This window comes from Danio rerio, chromosome 3 (assembly GCF_052040795.2).
Source record: "Danio rerio strain M-AB ecotype USA chromosome 3, GRCz13ab, whole genome shotgun sequence".
In the NCBI taxonomy this organism is placed as follows: domain Eukaryota; kingdom Metazoa; phylum Chordata; class Actinopteri; order Cypriniformes; family Danionidae; genus Danio; species Danio rerio.
This window is the reverse complement of record NC_141023.1, coordinates 7,053,211-7,075,713: the sequence shown is the minus strand read 5'-3', so window position 1 is coordinate 7,075,713 and position 22,503 is coordinate 7,053,211. Positions and strand designations below refer to the sequence as shown.

Here is a 22,503-nt window from a genome sequence, read left to right as displayed (position 1 = left end):
GAAAATATTAAATAAAAATCAACGTATGTGTTATAATACATACAATTAATATTTTACAAAACATCTGTCAGCCTAAAATTGACAGAAAAGTCAAAGCTAAAGAGCGGAATAAATTATATTCCAAATTTGAAGTTGGTATCTCCAAAAATGAGCATTCAGTAAGTTTTTGTTTGGCTGCAGTACCAAACATGACCACCAGGTTTCTGGTGGTGAACATATAAGAGCACCCCCCGTGTTTTAAAGAATGTGAACTGTATTTGTTCATACTCTTGACTATGTTTGTAAAGTAAACATACAATTCTAAAGTAGTACAGCCATTTTGGTTGTATTTGAGTTGAATTTAGCCTTTAAAAACATCTAAACTAAATTGTACATGTTGATTGCTGTAGCAAAGTAATGCTTTGTGACTCTAAAAATCCTTGTTGCATTATTAAATTAATAATAATTAATAAATAACTGTTGCTCAGTAATATCTATCAATGATCCATTACCAGATGTGGACACTAAAAGTTTTAGGCTTTTAAATTATACACAGTTTGTCATAATTGCTTTATGTTTAGAGTATGATATTATGGTTTAAAATTGTATTCGTAAATGGTCCCACAGGTTGTAGGGTGACATTAAATGTGTTTCAATCTCCTACTCTTCTCACATAAAAAAACCCCAACAACTTCCAACTTAATTAAAAACTGAGAGGTTATTTGATATGTTTATTTTTCCATCGCAATCAATGCAATGCTAACGTTATGTCATAAAAATACTGCTCAAAAACTAAAACTGAACTGAAACTCAGTCTAAAACTATGAGTGCGTATGTCTCAGACTTCAGATAATTGTCTATTATACACTCATTTCTATTTGTTTTATTTTATTTGATAAAGATTTCGATGTGTATTTACAAAATTGTGTGCTTTTGAAAAACCTGTAAAGAATGCGTTATTGAATGTTGAATTTTATACCTTTGAACTTGTTGAAGGTTAATTTTATAAAATAAATAAAATATTAATAAATAAATAAATAAAGGTACCAGGAAAAATCAAAGGCACTAAAGCAAGGGTTTAGACAAACATTTATACAAACAAACAGTTTTGTTTCCCAAAAGAACCTTTCAAGAGTTCACACTTAGCTGATGATTGATAATAAAGCTTGTTTGGCATGCTGTCCCGGGAGAGAGCCCTGCACTTATGAGATCCTCGAGCCCTGGGCTCCCTCCCGTTTGCAGGGCGAGAGGGCAGTTTGAGCTCAGGTAGATCTCCATATACTCACCCGGCATATTTTTGGCTAATGACAGATATAGGATGGCTGAGGAGAGGTGTACTTGCTAAGAGCTTGACTATGGTATCAATTTTGTGTGTTCAAGTTACTTAGAACCCTGGGGAAACCCATGCAAACTCCGCACAGAAATGTCAACTGGTTTAGAAGGGACATTTCTCCGGAGACATTCTCGCTGTGAGGGAACAGTGCTAATAACTAGGCCGTCGTGTCGCCCATCTGGAAAAGTGAGGCAGTATAGGGGTGTGTGGGGGAGATTCTTCAAGGCGAAGATACTGAGATAAGAAAACTCTGGTTATTTATAGTGAGTTAGAAATCATCTGAATGGATAATCAATCGTAAGCTAATGTGGGACCAGCTGAGAACAATCATAAGCATGTGGTCCTCTTGAAATCAGTTTATAAATAAACCCCACTAAGTGAAAAGTTTTTCCAATAAAATTTATAATACATTACATTTAATTATGTAAATAAAAGCGTTTAAATAAGCTTAAATATTTAAATATTTAAATATGTAAAAAATAAATAAATAAAGAGCATTTTACACTTTAAAAACAGTTGTAGGATAAATAAATATAAATATTAAATATATAATCACAGGGCTTAATCGAAAAAGTAATCAAAATCGACATTCAGAAACTATAATCGTTCTAATTTTTCCAGGTCGATTATTTTCAATTACCTTCACTACCGTGTGTGGAGACACGTGACCCTGCTCTGTTGACTACACATCACAACGACGCTTAGCGCAAGCTCTGTGATTGGTCGATTTGACCCCCTAGACCGTAAAGCCTGATTTGTACTTCTGTGTCAGGTGACCGGCGTAACCCACGGCGCATGCCGTCACAGTCTCTGTCGGTCTGCATTAACACTTCCGAAACGCTAGTTGGCAGTGAGGTGTAAATGTTCCTCTGTGTCGAGTTTCTTCGCTGCTTTTTTGCTTTTCCTAAACACTTCCGGGATGTACAAGTGGCTCAAACTCGATTATTTTGAGGCAGGAACCGGTCGGACGTGCAATAACTTTAACTATGAGGTAAACACAAAACAAAACTTTCCATCCGGAGCTCCTTCACGGTAATCCAGACTTGTAAACAATCGCTCGCGCCATTCGCGCGGCTCTCAGTACCGCCCAGACTCGTCAGCGCTACCAAGCCGACCAATCACAGAGCTTACGCAACGCTTTGTTGCGACGTGTAGTTACATTAGTTGAGAGGTGCACGTCAGTGACGGCGACGGCCGCGGCGAAGGGCTATGCGTCAGCGCCGTAGCATACGCCGGCGTTTGACGCAGAAGTATAAATCAGCCTTAAGCTGTTATCACAGAGAAGGCGCGTGCGCTCTACTTAATGATTGACGCGCGCGCGTCTACTTTAGTGAACAGAACCTGCATATGTTGCGAGTAACAGGTAATACAGTTGCAAATAATATTCAGTTTGTGGCACAGAGTGATCGTTTGGGAGCCGCCCGAAGTATGAACAAGCACTTAGCAGTTAAAATGAAACCGAAAGTGTGCACTTCATTTAAATGCTCATATCGCATTTTAGAGATATGATTACGACAAGCATTTGATGTTATTTCTTTCATAGCCAACACACAGTTGTGCATGAAAATAAATGTTTACAGTGTCAGTATAACTACTCTAGCCTATATATTGTTGAATATAATCTGATAATGGCTAAAGTCTGATTTTACCAGTGAATAAAATTGTCTAATATGACAGATTGCAAGCACATATCTCAAACATAAAAATTCAACATCAGAATTATTATAAGTAGAATAGAATTATTTATAGAAATCAGTAGACCTACACATAATATTATTATCGAGGTTGTGCCACATGTTTGTTGTTACCATACCTTTATTTTACATCTACAGAATCGTGAGAAAATCGTGATCTTTATTTTAAGCAAAAAAAAAATCGCTATTCTCATTTTAGCCAGAATCGTGCAGCTCTAATATATATATATATATATATATATATATATATATATATATATATATATATATATATATATATATATAAAACAAATCAATATAAATTCAACCTAAGAAAAAAGTAATTAAAAAATAAATAAATAAAAAATGTAAATAAATCCTTAAAAATGCTACAGTTAAAATAATTCTACAAAATTAAATTGAGTGAAATATCCAGCCCATAAATAAAGCAGTCCAGGAACACTAGACTAGAGTTTGTATATATATAGGTTAAACCTCACTGAACCGTTTACTCCAGCAAACACACCGTGACCTACAAAAACTTTCCGCTTCGCCACAGGCTGAGTTTAACACACAGTGTTCATCACTAAAGACACCATCACGAATATCAAAAGCAAGTTTCAGCTGAATAATTTCCCAGCGCTGCTCGCATTAACAGCCCAGCATAAGAGGATGAGAGCAAACACGCAGGCAGATTTACCGTAATTCAGCAAACAAGCACCTTCTGTCAAAGCCTGCAAGCTCAGACACACACAACTAACAACACAAATGTGCAAAAAACGGCTTCATACCTGATGCTGCTGCTGCTGTGTGTGTGTGAGTGTGTGTGAGTATGTGGTCTGATCCGAACACTCGTTTCCCCAAGCTGAAGACGAAGGACATCTCGATGACAACACCCCTCCCCTCTGCTGCTCACACACACACACTAATACACACACACATACTCTTGTACAGCTAGCTTTATGAGGACTTCCCATAGACACAATGCAGTTTGCACTGTACCGACTGTATATAGTGTCCTCACATGAATCAATCTGCACTTTCACACTTTCAAAACACTTCATTCTGTCTGATTTATGAGCCGTTTTCATCATAAAGACCAAACAATGTCCCCGCAAGGTCAAAATGTACTGATATTGCCATACGGTCCCCACGATGTCAGGAATACAAGGTGCAAAATAATATACACATTGTCATACAAACACACACGCACTAACTCACAGACACACACTCGTGGACCCAGACACGACTATACTTGGACACAAGCACACACACATATGCACATGCAAAGTAATACACTCACATACACACTCACATATACACACTCACATGTACACATGCACTACAGTTTTTTACAATTGTTTTGCCACAAATTTCTGTCAACTTTCTAAACTCTCGACACAAATCACAGACAAATCGTCTTTACTGTTAACACCGGCTCTCCAGTGTCCAAAACTCCAAAAATTGGTACCCATAATCCTTTTATCATTCAAATACGGAACTTAACTTTAGACCACCAGCACACAAGATGCACTTCGCTCCAATAAACTATCATTTCAAGAGTTCACACTTAGCTGATAATCAATAAAGCGTATTTGGCATGCTGTCCCTGGAGAGAGCCCTGAGCTCCTCGAGCTCAGGGCTCCCTCCTGTTAAAAGGGCGAGAGGGGAGTTCGAGCTCAGGTAGGTCTCGAGAACTCCCCTGCTTGTAAAGTGGTTTAGTCGATTGGCTATGGTTTATGTTTTTGGACGGTGGGAGGAAGCCAGGGGAAACCCAAGCGAACACAGGGAGAACATGCAAACTCCGCACAGAAACACCAACTATATACAATAGGAGGTTGGACCAGCGGTGTTCTTGCTCTGAGGCAACAGTGCTAGCCACTGGGCCACTGGGCCACCGTGTCGCCCTATCGGAAAAGGGAGAGGACGTAGAGGTGGAAGGGGGCGGAGCTTTAAGATGAAGATAACTGGAGTGAAAAACTCTGGCCATTTATAATGCCTCGGTAATCATCTAATAGGGCAGATTACAGAGCTAATGAAGAGCCAGCCGTGTTGATCATAAGCAAGTGATCCTCTCGAAATGAGTTTATAAACGAACCACACTAAATTTTGCTGTTTAAAATATGACAGAGGTTTCGTTCTTGTTTATACATGAGTGTGGAGGGAACAGTACAGACAGGGGAAACACTCAAGTGAAATTGTATTCATTCAATCATAACATAGGTTTACTGTGAAAAAATTATTTAAAAAACTGAATAGTTGTCACCGACTCGGTCCCAGTCATTCCCCTCGCTGGCCAGCAGAGGCCACCATCTCCGGACTTCTAACATGACATCATCCCTCCACTCTGATTCCAGCACACCTGATCTCCATTCCACTAATGACCCACGTACCCTTTATAAGCAGCTCACACACACTTTTCTATGCAAAGTCTTGTTTAGCCCCGGCCAGCATTTCTGAGCGTTCTATCCTGCCTGATCTCCCGTTTACTACTTCAGCCCGTTTCCTGACTCTGCTCTGCCTTCTGCCTGCCCACGACCAAAGCCTGTTGCACGGACTCTGATACTCGCTGCCTGCCCCTGACTAAAGCCTGTTACACGGACTCTGAATCACGCTGCCTGCCTCTGACCCATGCCTGGTAATCACTCTGTGTCTGTCATCTACAACCCATGCTCATTGATGTGTATGTTGTATGTTCGCACAGCCGTGCGTATTGTATGTTGATTAAGTGTGACTTAATAAATACTGCAAATGGATCCCTCCGTGTTAGTCTCCCCATTACAATAGTTAAGTTCACCAAAGTGATTCTCACTGCACGTCCCCATATTGAAAGCTGATATATGGCATGATATATGGCAGCATATGCTACTTACAAATTTTATTTCGCATACTGTGTGTATGTGTGTATATATATATATATATATATATATATATATATATATATATATATATACACACACACATACAGTTGAAGTCAGAATTATTAACCCCCCTGAATTATTAGCCCCCCTGTCTATTTATTCCCCAATTTCTGTTTAGTGGAGAGCAGATATTTTCAACACATTTTTAAACATAATAGTTTTAATAACTCATCTCTAATAACTGATTTATTTTATCTTTGCCATGATGACAGCACATAATATTAGACTAGATATTTTCAAGACACTTCTATACAGCTTTAAGTGACATTTAGGGCGTACTCACACCATGTCAGGGGTGTCAAACTCAATTCCTGGAGGGCCGAAGCCCTGCACAGCTTAGTTCCAACCCTGCTCCAACACACTTACCTGTAGGCTTCAAACAAGCCTGAAGGACTCAATTAGTTTGATCAGGTGTGTTTAATTAGGGTTGGAACTAAACTGTGCAGAGCTGCGGCCCTTTTGGAACTGAGTTTGACACCTGTGTAGTTGCCTTGAACTGGGCCAAAGCACACTTGTCCCCCCTCCCGTCTCCACTGACGGCCCACACTCACATTATCAGGCCTGGGCATGCCTACGTCATCAATGATGTTAGTTAATGTTAGTTATATCGCTTTAGTCATTTGATATGCGGTGACGCTGTTATATATTTCACCAAACAGATCTGCCACTTTTGACGCTCATAAACAATCATAAAGGCCTCGTGCTGCAGGAATTAGGAGGTTTGCTGAAGGTGTAGCTGTGGTGCAGTGAGGGTTTGCGTCTTTAATAAACTACAACAGTTTGCGCTCATTGAACAGTAAGAATGATTAATAAATCCGTACAGTCCCTTAAAACAGTGGTCCCCAACCACTGGGCCGTGGACCGGTACCGGTCCATGGAACAGTTGGTACCGGGCCACATAAGAAATCATAAATTGTTTCTGTAGAAAATAATCCACCCGCGACTTGGTTTTTTCCACTCACCCCCGCCATTTCACATGAAATGGACTATGCCAAAATCCACCACGGAGCGGGAACAACAATCGCTAGAATATAACGTTAGCTCAGTGGTGGTTGTTGATAGTTTAAAGTTATAAAACAGGTATTATAGTGTCCAACTCAACAGAGTATTTAAGGATTGTGCATATATGTAAGTAAGTACCCGAAATCATTGCAATATGTATTTATATGGAGTTTCACATCATCATACTCATTAGGGCTGTAACATGCCAATGCATACATTTAATTCGGCTATACGGTTGTATTATTGTTAATATGTTCGTCAGTTGAAATGTTTGGCACAGATGTTATGTATTTGATGCATATAAACCTTGATTGAAACTATATATATATATATATATATATATATATATATGCATGGTCTTTAGCCTCCTTGTTAGGGCAACCAACTCCCTTACGGAAGGTTCAACGTTCGATCAAAGCTCAGAGTGGGTTGGGTGGTGTAAGACCTGCGGGGTTACATTGGTGCCGTGACCCAGATGGGAGTGAGGTTTAGGGGGTGAGTGTAGCGGAGGCCAGCTAGTGAAGTGCTGTGCAGGTAAACCTCACTCCTCTGAACGCTAAAGGTGCTCTAGCGACAGACGCTTGAGGCTATGGTGTTTAGCCTCCCATGCGGAAGGTTGCCGGTTCGATCCCAGCTTGGAGCAGGTTGGGTGGTGTAGGACCTCGCTGTCACTAATACACGTGCAAACTAATGCACTCAGAGGCTAATACACAATCACACTTAAACACGCTATGTGCACACTCATAGACACACACACACACACACTAATATACTCACATACATACACACACTCATTCAAATACACACCAACTCACACCCATTAGCACACACAAGGACACACACTAATACACGATTACATACACTCTCACATATGTACACACAGACTAATACACACACATGCAAAACTCTACTACACACACAAACACACGCACAGTACTACACATGCATTAACTAATACACGCACATATATACAAATACACACTCAGACTCAAACGCTAATACACCCTTGCTACAACTAAAACACTAATACGCAATCACATACACAATCTCACACACAGACTAACACAAACAAAACACTCTTTAATACACACACTTCTATATGTATGTGATGTGTGTAGTATTAGTAATACTAATAATAATGAGGCTTTATCTGACCTTGCTCCTCAAAGCTCCTCCTCCTCCTGGTGTCCTGCTGAGTCACCTGCACCAGCACCTGCCGTCTGTGTGTGTGTGTGTGTGTTTGTTTTCCCAAAATCCTCGTGGGCCACATCTGATGGCAGCGCCTGAGGTAAACGCAGGGAGAATTAGGGTAATCTGTGTAAATTAGGCCACCTACGCTTGTTTTCCATGGCAGGCGCATCTACAGCATGTCAACATCATCGCAGATGCTCATGTGCTGGAGTCTCGGATGTGGATAATATTATAGGCTCATTTATTAAAGCACACAACAAACGAAATGTACAATGTTCAATTCAATTTCCTTCAGCTTAGTGCCTTATTTATCAGGGGTCGCCACAACGGAATGAACCGCCAACTTATCCAGCATATCCAGCCTGATCTCACGAGAAAACGGAAGTATTTTACGTTTTGCCAGTTTAGTGGCTAATTCGTACGAATTCGTACGAGTTCAGTCGTACGAAATGGTACGATTTTAAAAAGGAGGCGTGGCACCTGACCCCACCCCTAACCCCAACCGTCATTGGGGGATAAGCAAATCGTACTAAATTGTACGAATTAGATCGTACGAATTCATCCGAATTAGCCACTAAATGAAAAAGTTACGAATTGCCGTGAGATTGTGTTGGCATATATCATTCCGTCCACCAAAGATGAATTTATAAATAACTTACTTGATCTTTCTCTATTTCGAAATGCACCCGCAAACGCAAATGACCTTGATGTAGTAACCAGCAGTATGGATGCCATCTTTACTAGCACACTTAATACTGTTGCACCCATCAAACTAAAAAAGGCAAGAGAGAATAAAACTACACCATGGTGTAATAGTCATACTCACGCTCTCAAAACAGCAACTCGCGTCCTGGAACGTAAATGGAAAAAAACGAATTTAGAGGTCTTCAGAATTGCGTACAAAGACAGTATGTCCAGCTATAGGAGGGCTCTAAAATCTGCCAGGGCCGAGCTCCTCCGCAAACTGATAGATAATCATAATAATCCTAGATTTTTATTTAACACCATTGCTAAATTAGCAAATAATCTGTCATCTTTATCGGTTTTTTAAAATGGTCGTGCCCAATTGAGTCGGATTTCTCTCAAGGTTTTTTTTCTTCACTTTTGCCAATTGGTGAAGTTTTTTTCCCTCGCCGCTGTTGCACTAGCTTAATGGTTCGGGCAGGTAAACCTCACTCCTCTGAACCCGAAAAGATAGCGACAGACGCTAGATGCCGTGGTCTTTAGACTCCCATGTGGAAGGTCGCTGGTTTGATTCAGCTTGGAGCGGGTTGGGTGGTGTAGGACCAGTAGGGTTGAATTGGTGCCGTGACCCGGATAGGAGTAAGATTTAGCTAGTGAAGTGCTTTGCAGGTAAACCTCCCTCCACTGAACACTGAAGGTGCTCTAACATAGACACCATGGTCTTTAGCCTCCTTGTTAGAGCAACCGACTCCCTTGCGGAAGGTTGCCAGTTCAATCAAAGTATATATACAAAGTTCTCTTCAGTGTTTAAACCCTCAGTAGTGACTATAAACCACACTGAACTGAGCTGAACTGAACTTAAACACTAAAAAACTGAACTACACTGTTCCAATTTACTAGTCTAAACAGATAAAATACTAATTTTAGGAGACTTTAACATCCACATAGATGACGCTAACGACACATTAGGGCTCGCGTTTATGGATTTAAGACACTCACTTGGCATAAAGCAAAATGTTGTTGGTCTCACCCACCGCTTAAAGCATACGTTAGATTAAAATCTGTTTTATGGAATCGAGTTCATTGATGTAGACATTATACCACAAAGCGGTGATATAACAGACCACTACCTCTTACTACTGTATATAAGCTGTGTTTACCTGAAATTATCCAACCCGCTCCGATAATCGTTCTACTAGGGTGAAATATCAGAGCGGGTTTGCTAATTTCAGGTAAATGAAAGCTTACATTGTAAGAGTGGTCTGTAATATCATCACTTTGTGGTGTAATGTTTACATCAATGACCTCAATTCCATAAGACAGAATTAGATCTGATGTGTGCTTTAAGCGATGGGTTGGACCCACAACGTTTTGCTTTATGCCAACACTGCAAAAAATGCTTTTCTTACTTAGATTTTTTGTCTTGTTTCTAGTCCAAATATCTAAAAGTTCTTAAATCAAGAAGAATTTTCTAGACAAGCAAAACATATTGTCTTGTTTTAAGAAATAATATGCCAAAATGAAGCGAGTTTTTCCTTAAAACAAGCAAAATAATCTCACAATGGGGTGAGCAAAATAATCTTATCACAAATCAGAAAAACAAGATTATTTTGCTCATCCCATTGGCAGATTATTTTGCTTGATTTAAGAAAAAACTCGCTTTATTTTGGCATATTATTTCTTAAAACAAGACAATATGTTTTGCTTGTCTAGAAAATGCTTCTTGATTTAAGAATTTGTAGATATTTGGACTAGAAATGACAAAAAATTTAGGTAAGAAAAGCATTTATTGCAGTAGTTTTTTTTTTTTGTCTTTTTTTTTATTAATATACGAAAGTGAGAATATATAATCACAGTATGTTAACAAGAAATCAAAGAGACAAAAAGAGCAACAATTTTGGAAAAAGAAACAACAACAGATAACAAAAAAATAAACAAACAAACAAAAAAAACAGGAGGGGTAAATACATTACAAGCTAAAGAAAAAGATTATATAATTTACAAATTTCAGTTGTTTTTAAAGCCTTTTTTTGTAAAAGAGTTAGACACTGTTTCAAAGTAATACTGCATTTCAGTAAGCAAAATATTAAAAAAAAAGGTTTTTGGTTTGAAAATTTACATTTATGGATATAAAATTTTGTTAATAAGACAAGAAGATTAAGAAAATATGTTTTCTTTTTATGTAAAGCCCCCGTTCCATAATCAACAAAACCAAATAAAACATTCTCCCACAGCAAGGAAAATTCCTCATCAACATTCTCAATTATAAAAAGTGAGAAGTGAACCAGGGACTCAGGGTGCTGCCCACAAAATGAACAATTGATATTAAAATCTTTTTTATATCGTACTAAAAGAGTATTGACTGGGTATGTACGGTGAATATTTATTGCAGTAGTAACGCAAGCCCTAATGTGTCGTTAGCGTCATCAATGTGGATGTTAAAGTCTCCTACAACTAGTATTTTATTATTTTAATTATTGTTTAATTAATTATTTTATCAGTTTTGACTAGTAAGTCAGAAATAAAATCAGAAAACTCTTTAGAAAATTGACAAAGGGTCCTGGGGGTCTATATATGGTGATTAAAACGAGAGATAGCATAGGTTTTTGCCTAATATCTGGAAGCTTAACATTAAGCTTGTGCTGGCAGTTTATTACAAGGTGTTTGTTGCGTAATATACAACACCAACTCAACAATATAGCACTTAAAACTAATAAAAATGTCAATATCAGTCACGTTTTCAAGGTAAGAAGTTGTTGTAAGAAAGATCAAGCTCCCATAATACAATTCAAAAGCAGAAATAAACAGGGAAAACTAAAAACACGAATCACAAATGAAGAAAACTGCTCATTTAGGGATATTTCATATAAAGTAATACGAATTTTATAATCAGGGTCTTGGCGTTAGAGTTGGTATTTTCTCTCTCCCCTGCAGGCTTGTTTTGCTGGTTATTCCGCCTCTAATCTCCCTTCTGGAATAATCCCACCTCCGTGCGCTGCTTAAAGACGTTTTTGGCCCCAAACGAAGACACTGTGGCCTAGTTTTAAGAGCTGAGAGGATTCAGCCTCAAACACCCATGACTTTGCATGTACGTTGATGTCATCAGCTGTTAAAGCCTGTCAGAGTGATTCATACTGATACGGGCCGCGGGTCCGGGGTTCGCGCTGGATCCGAGTTTTATTTTGGGGCTGAGGACAGCAGACAGAAGCTATTAGCCTTTGGTCATCTGAGCCGGAATAATAATCCTTTGTGTCGAAGCTATTCATGGATGAGCTGTTGTGTTGGTTTGCGCAGAGGTCAATCACAATACCACGAGGGAAGCGCCGCTAATTGAGCTGCATTCGCTACACCATTCAGGGATTCACTCGCACAGGCTGACAATGTAGGGGTTTCTTTACTGTTGGAGGACTGGAGACCCTCGAGTCTTCACTACACCTCATATGCATGTTATTTTATTTGATGTTGTTCGTATATATGATATCGTTATTAACATATTATATATATATATATACATATACACTCACCGGCCACTTTATTAGGTACACCTGTCCAACTGCTCGTTAACGCAAATTTCTAATCAGCCAATCACAGGGCAGCAACTCAATGCATTTAGGCATGTAGACATGGTCAAGACGATCTGCTGCAGTTCAAACTGCGCATCAGAATGAGGACGAAAGGGGATGTAAGTGACTTTGAACGTGGCATGGCTGTTGGTGCCAGATGGGCTGCTCTAAGTATTTCAGAAACTGCTGATCTACAGGGATTTTCACAGATTTTTTAATTTGTCTAGCTGCTAATGGAAGATTTGTGTGAAGGAGTGTTTAGATCCTCAGTGTCGTCACACTGATATTAGTAGTTTCTAATAGTTATGAATAGCCGGTTTCTGCATGTTTACCAAAGCTAAAACAATGCAGTTTGGACTGCTTAAATGAAACGGTTTGCAAAATGGTCAATCCAATAAGAAAAAGTTTGAACCTTTGCCAGATGTGTCATCTGCTCAACTGTGATAGTGATAATGAAAACTAAGTGGACCATAGTTTCTTTAACCAAAAAGAAAAAAAGAAACTGAAATATGACTGTTTCTGTTTAGTCTCTTTGTGTTGGCTGATTCAGGGCGCCCTCTGGCGGCGGGACTGGTGTTCAGCAGCTCCGGTGCAGACATAACCACATAAACAGACAGCTGAAGGGCATTAATGATTATTTCTCTGAGTGACACTTTGATGACAAGATTAAATCTGACCCTTCGTGTCACAAAAACCCAAAGCTCTCTCACGTAAACAAATCATGTGTGTGTGTGTGTTGTGGAGCGTGTTGTTGTTATACTTCAGATTCAAAACTAGGCACTGAACAGCTTGTGAAACTGTTCATAAAACCACCCAAAGCTTCGTAGCAAACACTTACCAAATGTCAGTAGAACTATCCAGAAGACTATAAATGTCGCTAACACCAAGCTTAATCACTGTAATGATGTATTAGCATCCAAACAAATGTAGGATAATGACTGTTTATTATTAGCACGCGGTTTCGTCATCTGCGAATTACATGAGCATTTGACGGTTACAATCGATGGATTCTGATTGGCTAAGTTGTTTATTTATTTATTTAAATATATTTTAATTTTATTATTACGAAATCAGGGAAAATTCTAAAACAATAAATGTATATTTTATTATATTAATAAAGAGATGTATTTTAAAACAAATGTGTTTTACCCTAAAATGTATGGGGGATGAAACCTGCAAAAACAATAATATGCAAATATATAAATAAATGGGTAAATAAATCCAGAAATTCTTGCATAAAAAAAATAATAAATATACAAATAAATAAATAAATTGATTTAGAAATCCATAAATTCCTGCATAAATAAATATATAAACAACTAATAGTGCAGGTAAATAATTAAATAAATAACACGAGGGAAATGAAAAGATGTTAAACTGAAAGTTTATTTTAATAAGCATTTGAAAGGGAGAAAAAATTATCTTTCAGTTTAGCATTTTCTCATTTCATGTAATTTATTAAATTATTTACCTATCTGCACTATTAGTTATTTAAATATTTATTTATACAGGAAATTGTGGATTTTTCATATACATTTATTTATTTATTTATTTATTTGCATATTTATTTATTTAATGTTTTATTTATGCAAGAATTTATGGATCTATTTACTCATTTGTTTGTATATTTGCGTATTTATTTATTGTCTTTGCAGGTTTCGTCCTCCATAAAAATTAACAGAAAAATCACGTCCGCCATTCTCTAATGCTCATACTCCTCTCCCAACAAAAATGCTTGCAGCACACAAACAGCTTTGCTGTATCGGCCCTGACAGCATCGCCGGGAAAAACATGCAACAAACCCCGTGGATCATGAAAACAAACACATACCACCCTTCGTGAACAGCTAAATACTGTGTGCCGTGGGTCTGTGTCTCACAGCTTGGCACTGGCAGGTCTGCCTTGCCTTCGGAAAGCACGTGCTCTCATGAATAATTAAGAAGCCGGCTCTTCTCATAGGATAAGAAAACTCCGCTATGAATAATAATGAATAATAAACCGACGCGTAATCTTTGCACTTGCAGTACTGCGCTCCGTCGCTGATTTTGATCCCGCCCCAAAAATCATTTTAAACTCAGAAGCTGAAATTAGCTGACAAAAGCTTAAAATTACCCAGTTTCCTAACAGGTGGCAACATTGTCTTAACTGATGCTCAACACACACAAACCTGAAAAATAAAAATAAAATGTTTTTAAAAAGTACTGGAGGGTTTCGTGAACCTTTAACATAAGTAATCATGTAATTTTCTTTAGTTATCTTTCCCTGCTTAGGGAATTTAATGGGGAACATGCTCCGTTTGCTTTCTGATTACACTGCATTGCTTTCACCAGCATTGGTTTGGTTGCACATATAGAATAACAACTCTTTCTCCGGGATTACCCCTCCTAATAAATACACTTGCATATGAAGTAAATCACATCTCAAAGCATTTTCTGGGGCACTGGCAATTTTTACAGGGCATGTGCCCCAGTAAAGAAGTTTACAATACATTTCTAATCATAATAGTTTTAATAACTCATCTCTAATAACTGATTTATTTATCTTTGCCATGATGACAGCACATAATATTTGACTAGATATTCTTCAAGACATTTCTATACAGCTTAAAATCACATTTAAAGGCTTAACTAGGTTAATTAGGTTAACTAGGCAGAGTAATTAGGCAAGTTATTGTATAATGATGGTTTGTTTTGTAGATCGGAAAAAATATAGCTTAAAGGGGCTAACAATTTTGTCCTTAAAATGGTGTTTAAAAATATAAAAACTGCTTTTATTCTAGCCAAAATAAAACAAATAAGACTTTCTCGAGAAGAAAAAATATTATCAGACATACTGTGAACATTTCCTGGCTCTGTTAAACATGATTGGGGAAATAATTAAAAAATAAAATAAATTCAAAGGGGGGCTAATAATTCTGACTTCAACTGTATATCACAAATCAGTGATGAAATATGGAAACTGTAAGCTTTACACTTTCAAATATGTAGTTAATTGCCAAAGCAAATTATATCTTTGAATTCATGATTCAGTAAAATAAAACATGAAATTGCATCAAATCGACTTGCCGAAAGCATTGATTATATTGATTGCCTCAGAACATTTCACTCTAGAAAGTCTCTCCAATCTTAGATCAGTTTTCTGTCGACTTCAATCTCTCTACTTACAGTATATCTTCAATCTGCATTTCATAGCTGGTGCGGTTCAAAAAGAATGAAAGCTTTAGCGATAGTTCTACCAGGAAGACTGAGATGTCATGTCATTCATAATAATCTCGTCAGCCTATAACAACCAAGCAAGCCATGTATATTAGCCCATCTAAACAATCTGTTTCGCTGTATTCAGGTGACGTTGAGTTTTCCTCCATCTTCCCCATCACCTGGTCGGCTCTTCAGGCAGGATCTGCCAGCTCATCCAGAGTTCTGACAGGGCTTACGCCAAAGAACTTTCTAAAAGGACCGTAATGAATGTGCATTCATGCAAACAATTCACAATAAATGTTCAAATGCTTATCTGCCTCCTAAAGTCTTTCTGGTAGAACTATAGTCTTTATTATGAATGACTATAGTATGTTTTCATGGGATGTAAAAACAAGTGTTAAACGACTTTTTTTGTTGAGGAAATCTGTACTGGTGAGGAAAAAATACCTTGCATGAAAATACTATGATCTGCTGTAATATTGTCAAGTCAAACATAAAGCTTCTTTAAAACATATGAAAACATTTTATTCATTTCAGTATTTCACAATCATCAGACACATCATTTTAAACAAATCCGTAAAAAAGCAACAACTTTAACATCTGGCCTCATTTCAGTTCATTTTCCGAGTCAATTCCAATCAGTTCATCTTTATTTCTGTAGCGCTTCAGTTCATTACAGTATAAAAGTCACTGTTGAACTTCAGTCCAGTTTATTTCAGATCAGTGTAATGCCGATTGCAGAGTCGATGCTTTCTTTTGTGGACTCACACAGTATATGAGATGAAGATGAATATGTCCATTTCTCTGTCTTCGTCTTCATGATTCAGCGGAATCACAAAAAAAACTGTGAAGTCTTCACAGGCGTATCGACCTGAGACCTTGACGAAAGCATATCTTCTATCTGCATTTCATAGCAGGTGTGGTTCAAAAAGACTATAGTCTTTATTATGAATGACTAAATTTTTGTCAAGCGAACGCTAAGGGCGGTGTGATGGCGTTCCCTATCGCGCTTGCCGGCCGGCCGACTGCTTACCTCCTTGTGGAGGGCTTCCCCGCTGCAACCCGTTTGTCCACTCAGCTCACCGTGTACGTCGGCAGGCTCGAGATGCAGAGAGGAGTCGACCACGGCGATTGGTTTCGAGTCCGGGGAAGAGCGGTTCCAGCAATAAGGTAAGACGAAAACAGAATCCCAAAAATTAAGTGAACGAGTTTCGTAACAGGGCGAGAACGCGGTGAAATCTGAAAACGCGGTAGAAAAAGGAAATCAGGGCTTTTCTTTTTTTGGACGGCTTTTTGTAAACTGTCGCGCGGGTTTAGGGATGCGAGCGGGCGGGCGGGTCGATAGGTAAAATTGGTTGGGTTCAGAGAAGGAGGAGGGCGGGTCGGCCGATTGGCCGGTCGCGCAGTCAATCATCCGGTCAGTCGGACAGCGGCCTCTGGCGGGTTCACGTGAGAACAGCGTGGGCACGAACCGCACTCGCGAGAGGCGTTCGAGATGCGAAAAAGCGCACAACAGCGGCCTCTTGCGAGTTTGCAAAAACAAAAACTGCAGCCGTACGTACCTGCCGGGACGTATTCCGCGGCCTCCAGAAACGTCCGCGGGACTACGTTTCCACAAAAAATATCTTGCATGTAAATACTATGATCTGCTGTAATATTGTCAAGTCGAACATAAAGCTTCTTTAAAACATATGAAAACATTTTATTAATTTCAGTATTTCACAATCAATCATTAAACAAATCTGTAAAAAAAGCAACAACTTTAACATCTGGCCTCATTTCAGTTCATTTTCCGGGTCAATTCCAATCAGTTCATCTTTATTTCTGTAGCGCTTCAGTTCATTACAGTATAAAAGTCACTGTTGAACTTCAGTCCAGTTTATTTCAGATCAGTGTAATGCCGATTGCAGAGTCGATGCTTTCTTTTGTGAACTCACACAGTATATGAGATGAAGATGAATATGTCCATTTCTCTGTCTTCGTCTTCATGATTCAGCAGAATCACAATAAAACTGTGAAGTCTTCACAGGCGTATCGACTTGAGACCTTGACGAAAGCAATGATTTCAATCACCGCCTTAATATTTCACTTTAGGGAGTCTCTCCAATCTTAGCTCAGTTATCCGTCGTCTTCAACCTCTCCTCTTGAATCTTCTTCCCGCAGTTCATCGCCAGTGTAGCCACGGCGTATGAAGACAAAATCACAATTGTGCTGCCGACAAAATGCGATGAGGCTCCTCTATGGGCCACACGCAGTGGCGGCCGAGGATACGCCGGCTCCGGGATGCTCACAGAGTGACCGACGGGCTCCATATTCATCCAGACAGAGATCTGAAGTGCTCAAAAGCAGCTGATTGATGAGACTGACACATGCATGCTGGAGCGGACCTCTTTATAAAGGCCCAGAATGAGTCCAGGACACGTCAGATCCCGATTGGGAAACACCAGATTGCGTCAATGGGATGAGAAATAGATACCAGGCAGACGTGAGGATCTTAATGCTTTAAGCTCATTAGGGACTGGCAGAAGAGGCACGTAGGTGAAGCGCTCTGACATCAGGAGTGTGAAAATGACACTCATTTTAATATGGGTGTTTATTACGCGCGTGAGGTCATGGAAAGCGGAAATGTGTTTAGCTAGGTGAAACAATTGTTGTTGGAAATACAGGAATGTATAGTTGAAGTCAAAATGATTCGCCCTCTTGTGAATGACATGTATTATTGATTTATTTTAGAGATCAAGTTGAAGTCAGAATTATTCACCCCCCTGTTTATTTTTTCCCCGATTCCTGTTTAACGGAGAGAAGATTTCTTCAACACATTTATAAACATAACAGTTTCAATAACTCATCTCTAATAACTAGGGATGTAACGGTATCAGAATTTTACGGTTCGGTAATACCTCGGTATGAATGTCACGGTACGGTATTTATTGAATCATTTACAGGAAAAAACAAAACTTATGAAAATACTCCAAAAAAGTGCCAAAAGTGTCAATGACATACAAATTAGCCATCTATCTGTAAGCTTTGAAACAGGAACTTCAATTTTAATAACAAAAAAATATTAAACCATGTAAAAAAATAAAGTTTCAATTTAGTATTGTTGAAAACTCATCACATTCAACATTTAATCACTCACTCACTTAGATAGAGATGGGTTTAAAGGAAAATTATCATATAAATATAATCTGGTAAAAGCTGGTATCTCTGGGTATTTACAATGTCCCCTGCAACAGAAAAAAACCCTCTCCTTTGGGACTGAGGTTTCTGGGACAAGAGAGATATGACTTGGCCCAGGTTGACAGCAGTGGGTAACGTTGTGCATTGTCTTTCCCCCACTTGAGAGGACAAACCATGAGTGAGATAGAGATCTCATGTCTGCATCAACCCCGCTTTACAGTACGCGCGCGACAACACAGCTGATAAGAACTCGCGCGACAACACGGCTATTCAGTACGCGCGCGACAACACAGCTGATAAGAACTCGCGCGACAACACAGCTGATAAGAACTCGCGCGACAACACAGCTGATAAGAACTCGCGCGACAACACCACTATTCAGTACGCGCGCGGCGACAACACCCGCTTTAGGGTTTTCCAGCTCTTTTTGATCCCCGCTTCTAGCAGCACACTCCATTTCCGCATTACTGGATCTGTAGCGACAACAGACCGCAAGGAATTATGGCCAAGCCTGGGCTGATGGGAAATGTAGTTTCCGGTACCTCCCGTTCGCTTCATTCGCCTGAGCAAATTTTCTCAGAAGACCTATAGTTTTACAGAGTCATGCGACTACGGTAATATCGAAAAAAATTAATATTGCGGTATGACGGTATTTACAATACCGTTACATCCCTACTAATAACTGATTTATTTTATCTTTGCCATGATGACAGTAAATAATATTTCGCTAGATGCGTTTCAAGACACTTCTATACAGCTGTAAATCACATTCAAAGGCTTAACTAGATTATTTAGGTTACCTGGGCAGGTTAGGGTAATTAGACAAGTTATTGTACAATGATGGTTTGTTCTGTAGACTATCTAATAATTCTAATATATATATATATATATATATATATATATATATATATATATATATATATATATATATATATATAGCTTAAAGGGGCTAATATTTTCTTCTTAAAATGCTTTTTAAAAAAAATAAAATCTGCTTTTATTCTAGCCGAAATAAAACAAATAGGACTTTCTCCAGAAGAAAAAATATTATCAGACATACTGTGAAAATTTCCTGTATCTGTTAAACATAATTTGGGAAATATTTAAAAGATAAATAGAAATTCAAAGGAGGGCTAATAATTCTGTAACGAAGTGGCTGACACAGAGGGATCCATTTGCAGTATTTTTATTAAACACAGTTTAATAAACAATAGCACACAGATGTTGTGCGTGCGCAAACTCACATCAAACACAGTAGTATGTAGTTGTTGGGCTGGCGGCTGGTAAACACAGGATGAGTATGCAGGCATGGGTCAGAGGCAGGCGGCTAGTATTAGAGTCGGTAAGCAGGCTTGAGTTTAAAGGCAGGCGGCTAGGATCAAAGTCGGGATTCAGGCTGAAGTACAAGGCAGGCGGCAGGCTAGACTGGGTCAGTAATGAAGCAGGATCACAACGGGAAAACAGGCAAGGAAGAGAACGCTCAGTAGTGTTAGCTGGGGCAGAACAAGACTTGGCACTGAAGCAGCGTGTGTGCCCCCCTTCACAGATACATCGCTCACTACTCAACCAACAACACATGCCCACCTCCTTTATTTCCTTTATTTTTTTTTTATATGATTTAATAGTTTTTTGTTATTAAAATGGAAAAATTTAAGTTCCTGTTTCGAAACTTACAGATAGATGGTTCATTTGTATGTCATTGATATGTTCAGTGCTAAGGTAAATAAACACTTTTGGCACTTTTTTCGAGTCTTTTCATTAGTTTTGTTTTTCCTGTAAATGATTCAATAAATACCGTACCGTGCCTTTCATACCGAGGTATTATCGAACCATGAAATTCTGATACCGTTACATCCAGGGGCGGACTGGCCATCTGGCAATTCTGGCAAATGCCAGAAGGGCCGGACCATTTTTTAAATGTGGGCCAGTCAGCTATTTTTATTATTATTTTTTTTTCATATGTATTATTTTTTTCAATGTAGGCAGCTTTTATCTCGTGCGAGATGTGAATATTATAATGATGATAGTGATAATAGTAAGAATAATAGTAAATGTTAAGCATTGGCCCAATCAGCAACAACCGGCTGGTTTCGAGATGGGCCAACCCAATCTGAGGTTACGCAGACATAATCAAAATTTGGCAAGAATGTCAAACAAACAGTGAGTGCAACGCAAGCTAATAGTCATAGATGGACCATAAAAAGGGAAAGGCAGTCAAGTCAGACATTTCCAATTACATAAAATTAACTGAACTAGTCTCGAAAGGGGGCAGTGCAGTGGCGCAGTAGGTAGTGCTGTCGCCTCACAGCAAGAAAGTCGCTGGTTTGAGCCTCATCTGGGTCAGTTGGTGTTTCTGTGTGGAGTTTGAATGTTCGTGTGGATTTCCTTTTGGTTTCCTTCACAAGTCCAAACACATGCTATAGGTGAATTGGGTAGGCCAATTGGGAATTGGGTAGCCCAGTAATGGGTAGCAGCTTTAAGGGCATCCACTGTATAAAACATATGCAGGATAAGTTGGCGATTCCCAGATTAATAAAGGGACTAAGCCGAAAAGAAAATGAATGACATGATTGCGTATATAAATGGGTTGTTTTTGTTTCAGTCACATACATTAAATGTTTAAATATCTCTTAAATAGGTACTGCTTATATCATTTTACCATCTGTACACAAATTTAAGTAGTGAATGTGCGTGTCCTTGGGTGGGGCTGTGTCGGTGTGGTAATGTGGGCTGGTGTGGCTGCAGTGCCAGGGCTGATTTTTAGTCCCAGTCCCCCCCCCCTGGTTACATCCCTATTATTTACACATTACCGCATTCATACAATGAACTATTGGTTTTCCCCTTTTCAAAATATATACTTTGCATGAAGACTTTGCAAATATACGTTGCACAATACAAACAAATCAGATTTTAACAGGAACTTCAGCAAATAAACACCCTTAATGTGTTTGTTCCTTTATTAAGATGTCCATGGTAATGTTTATATTCACCGTCTCATTTAGGGGAACTCCTGAGATAAGTAAGTGTTATCTCTGAGCTTTAATAATAACCCTATATGAAATGCTGCGCTTCCCATCACAAGTCGCAATGACTTCGGGGACTTCTAGCGCGAGTTTGGTACTCAAGTCTGCATCCATGCGTCCTCGATATCAAGAACACATCCGGGAAGTTGCACGCGTCCTCTGTTCTTGTGGGTTTGAGTGTTGGAACTGAATTTTGGCAGCTGCTAATGACGTTACACGAGAACACGAGGACGCAAGAATGCATATTGGGAAACAGCCCTTGAGATGTGATTTGAATATACCTTTATATGTGTTAGCAGTGAAATTAAACCACACTGAACTGAACTAAATTGAACTTTAACTACATTGTAGAAGCACTATAGAAATAAAAAGTTTACCAGCAGTGGTGTCGGTGTCGTATTAAGGGATCACGACTGTCCATGTGTTTCCTCAGGTGTAGACGAGTCCTGAAGAGATTATCAGGAGCGTCTGAACACTGCGGTCACTGCGGCACATTTAACACCACCTGTTACAGCATCTGTGAATCAGACGCAACAACACACACTTCAGCACATCACACCATCACTGCGGATACTAGCCTCCATTTGTTTCTCAATTCTCTATTTGTTGCCTGTTTATTTCCCTTTACCCAGAACTGAGCTAAATTGAACATCAATACTTTCAGTTTACCTCTATGCTAATTATGCTATGCTATATCTGTGTTAAGCTGTCTTGACACAATCTACAATATAAGAGTGCTTAAGAAATAAAGATGAAG

At 38.9% G+C, this 22,503-nt stretch overlaps 1 protein-coding gene across 5 annotated transcripts in view; it reads right to left on the bottom strand.

Moving 5' to 3' along the window:
* The window catches only part of rtbdn (retbindin), a 50,285-nt gene extending 28,069 nt beyond the window's left edge, over positions 1-22,216 (bottom strand). For 3 of the 5 annotated variants that reach the window (XR_015479846.1, XR_015479847.1, XM_087242749.1), the window contains exon 1: positions 3,777-3,852. The gene's annotated coding sequence lies outside the window, so the exon portion shown is untranslated. 5 annotated transcript variants of the gene reach the window in all.
* Positions 22,217-22,503: the final 287 nt, after the last annotated feature.